Source organism: Haplochromis burtoni, unplaced genomic scaffold (assembly GCF_018398535.1).
Source record: "Haplochromis burtoni strain Fernald_Lab_line unplaced genomic scaffold, NCSU_Asbu1 Contig_212, whole genome shotgun sequence".
Classification (NCBI taxonomy): Eukaryota; Metazoa; Chordata; class Actinopteri; order Cichliformes; family Cichlidae; genus Haplochromis; species Haplochromis burtoni.
This window is the reverse complement of record NW_024582573.1, coordinates 1-3,986: the sequence shown is the minus strand read 5'-3', so window position 1 is coordinate 3,986 and position 3,986 is coordinate 1. Positions and strand designations below refer to the sequence as shown.

The 3,986-nt window shown below is 38.5% G+C and overlaps 1 pseudogene; it reads left to right on the top strand.

Annotated features, from left to right (window-relative positions):
• The first annotated feature begins 3,154 nt into the window (after window positions 1–3,154).
• Window positions 3,155–3,979, top strand: LOC102293514 (annotated as a pseudogene).
• The last annotated feature ends 7 nt before the right edge of the window (window positions 3,980–3,986 follow it).

Below are 3,986 nucleotides of genomic sequence, written 5' to 3'. Positions count from 1 at the left end.
GCAGAGGTTTTTATACTGTATCTAAGGTTTGGAATATTGTTTTTGCTATTGTGGGATGTTGTGTGTTAACATTCGTAGATACTACAAGAACAGTCCATAGTTTTGTTGGGAGGTATAACTTGTCTGTTAAGAAAATGTAAGCATTGTGGAAATGTGTTCACTGACTGCATATTGGGTGAACACGACATGAAATGTGTGAATGGTATGGCCACAACAGACCGATGCTGTGCTAATTGTGTTTAGAGTTTTGCAAATGTGACAACTGTTTGGACAAACGCTTGTTAGCGACTGTAAAAAACTGTAATAAGCACATCATGCAAAAAAACAAAGCAAACAAACCTAACTTGGGTGCTTTAAGGAGAAGCAGTTGTGTTGCGTTGTATTTTTTTTTTTGACTTAACATAAATTTTGGCAGTGTGAAGCATGAGGGAGGGACGGCAGAGTTCACTTTCTTTTTTTATCCCTTCCTTGTTATTTCCCTTTTCAGAAAAGGGAAGCAAAACTTGGCCTGAGTTCTTCAACTTCACTTATGTTCATAAAGCAGATAAATATACGTGTATGTAAATATACCACAAGTGGGGACTTAAAAAAGGCAGATTTAAAAAAGGTTCAATAATAATAATTATTATTAATAACAATTAACAATCAATAATTGTTTATGAGCGCTGGAGGTAGGAACGGAAACGGAGCAGCGTGGAGAAAGGCAATGTGCAGAGGAGAGAAAAGCTGTGAATGTGGACATTTTATGGGCTTCAGGGCAGCACAGAGTTGTGCAGCTGGTACAGATTTGTCTTTCAGGTATTACAAACTACCGCAACTTCTTGTTAGTCTTTTTCATGTCACAATCTAGCTAGGATTGAGTTAATGACAGTTATTCATTGTCCTACATCAGTTTGTAGTCTGGACCACAAAACTTCAGCGTGAACAGCAGGATGGATTTTCTCCTTCTTTAAACACTTAGGTGGCCGGTTATTCGATTTAATCGATTTAACCTAGTCAACTAATTTTTACAAGGGGTTAGATTTGATGGTGGGACTGTTGTGGAAGGCTCTATTAATAAGTTTATAAAGATATACAACTGATATTGAGCAGAACTGAATTCCACTTCCACAAGAGTCCCACTTTCTCACATTGTCGTCTGGCAAAAATTAATAGCCAACGCCTGCTATGAGTTTTGAGCTGAACAAGGTATTTTTCAAGTTATAAAAAACAGAACAAAAAAATCTGCTTGCCTCAGCATATTGCACAATATTGCTATATATTATTGTGCAAGATGATGAGAGCCTTTTGTAAAAATATGCAGTGTTCAGGGTATAATGTAAACAGGTTCCATAGGCAAGCTTAATTTTTAGCATGATTAAAAACATATTTATAAATTTAAATGTATTTAATTTATTTAAGAAACCATGGGCTGAATCCATCACTGAGCCAGGCCATGGGCTCCAAATAGAGGACACCAGATTGATAGCTTCACTTTATGCTTACGATGACGATAACGATTGTTGGCACGCACTGGTGGAAAGCTTGCAGAAACAGGTCCAGAGCAGGAGGTCAGAGAAGTGTGTTTTCCTTTCCAGATCAAAATTAAACTGGAAATAAAAAGTGATCCACACATAAACAAGTGGCTGCATAAACAAGTCAAAGTGATATCTAGTTATCTGTCTGAACAATCCAAAATCATGGACCAAACCCTGGACCCAGTGGGTAGACTAGGTTTATATTGATGATGGTTGCTTTGCATGTTCATTGTGTGGGAAGCAAACTGAAATTAAACAGATAACCTGTGATGTTTTTAGCTGCAGTGAATTCAGGAACGCTACTGGAGAGTTAACATCCAGTGATTTGGAAACCATAACAGTGTAGGCCCAGCATTAATATTTTGTTCACAGCTTTCAGTGTGTGTTTCTCCAGAACACAGCTGTAGTGTACACAATAATTAAAGAGGAGTTTCATTGTTACTACTTAGGAAGGTACAGCACAAAGTCAATAAAAGTGTGTGTCTTCCCTGAGAAGGGAAGCTGGAGACTTTGGTGAAGGCTAATAAAAATACAAGTAACACATCTGACTTTCACTGTATATTTATTATTAATAAGGGACTTGTAAGTGTGAGCCTTTCTCCTCAGAAAGAAAAGGTTACCCTCAAAACTAATGATAAATTATTACTGTGTAATACACACTCTCCAAACTGTCCCCATTTTTTCCTTGCTTGAACACATCAGTACTGAGTTTGGTTACAGCACAATCAACTGACATGACAAACATCCTCATCCATCATCATCACTACATGTTCTGTAACATTAAGACTTATAATCAGTGAGTTTTCTCCAGTTCCATAGATGCATAGGAAATTATATATTTACTTCTTTGTGAAGCTTTCAATAAACATCCAGATATCCATGCGTTCATAATAACATGCCTGAAAGGCAAAGTTCACCTTTTGCACAAATTCAAACATGCAAAGCCTCGATCATTGGTGCTTTTTGCTTCAATATCAGTTTGAGTATTAACCACAAACAAGTAACTCTGTACAAGTGTGTACTGGAATGCTAGTACAAAAATATTTATATTAAAAGGGGAATTGGGAATTAGGACCCATTTAAGGGGAGAATGATCAGTAGATAATTCCAAAGCAACTATTATTTGTCCAACCAACAGCAATACCTGTGCAGTTATGCTCATAGTCCTGAAAAACAGTGCAGTTGTCAAAGGAGCCCAGAGGCCAGTACGTGAGTGTGGACCCAAGCGCAGACCAGACACAGAGACAACTGGTAGATTTAACACAAGCTTTATTTATAAGGCAAACGTGAACTTGAAAAATGCAAGGAAGGGATTCTTGGTGAGGTGTTTTGACATAGCATGACTGCAAACAGCTCATGAAGGCCTGTTACCAACTTGACTTAGCTGATAAACTGACAGAGAAGAGATTTACCATCTTAAATACTGTCTCACTGATTGCCAGGGATCAGGTTCAGGTGAGCTGTTCAGGTGAGATGAGGAGGACGGGGTGGATGCGAATGAGAACATGGGAACACTGGAAACCTACGGGCAGCTCACTCAGACCATCATAGCAGTAGATTGATTGTTTCAGTGAGTGTCTTTCTGAAGCTTGTGCTGTGTTTAGTGTTTTCATATGAAAGGTCTCTGATCCATATGTAATCTCTCAGAGCAGAGGAGGACTCCAGATGATGTCAGCGGGAAAAAGTTGGTTATGAGAACAGTAAAGATAAAGGAGGAATCATCGAAGATGATGGTTGAGGTAATAGTGATAATCACCCATTTCAGTTCTAAATTACTTGTTAATTACAGTCCTGTTTTGAACTGTTCTGTTTTATTTACTTATGAACATTTAATTATTTTTACTTATGAACTTATTTACTTATCTTTTTTAGTGGTCAGAGCTCAAACTGGTGGAAAAGGCACTTATTAAAGGACACCGTCCAATGAACCCCTGCCCGGTGTATGACAAGGCCAACAAGAAACTTTTCCTGTGTTGAACACAATATCACTGAAATGTACCAAAGAAAATGCTATGACAACAGGACCCGTCTCTGCTACATCACAAGGTACGATCTTGGAGAAACCTGGAGCAATGTGACCGATTTGACAGACAAACTGAGTGAAATAAAACACTGGTCCACATTTGCTGTTGGGCCAGGCCATGGTATTCCAGCAGAGAGTGATAGACTGATTATCCCAGTTTATGCTTAAACTTGTCGCAGTAGTGCTTCCCTCTCGCGTTGCTGTTGTAAACTAATTACATGTTTTGTTCAGTTCCCATTGTAAATCGTATGCACTCTCACTGTATAGTGGTAGTCATGGTGAAAACTGGAAATTTGGGGAACTGTTTAATACGGTATCAGTTGAGTGTGAAATGGCTGAACTTTCCAAAGACCACATCTACTGCAAAGCCTGTAATGAAAATGGCTATCGAGTGGAAGCAGTCAGTGATGATAATGGACATATCTTTACCATTCCCCAACCTGGAA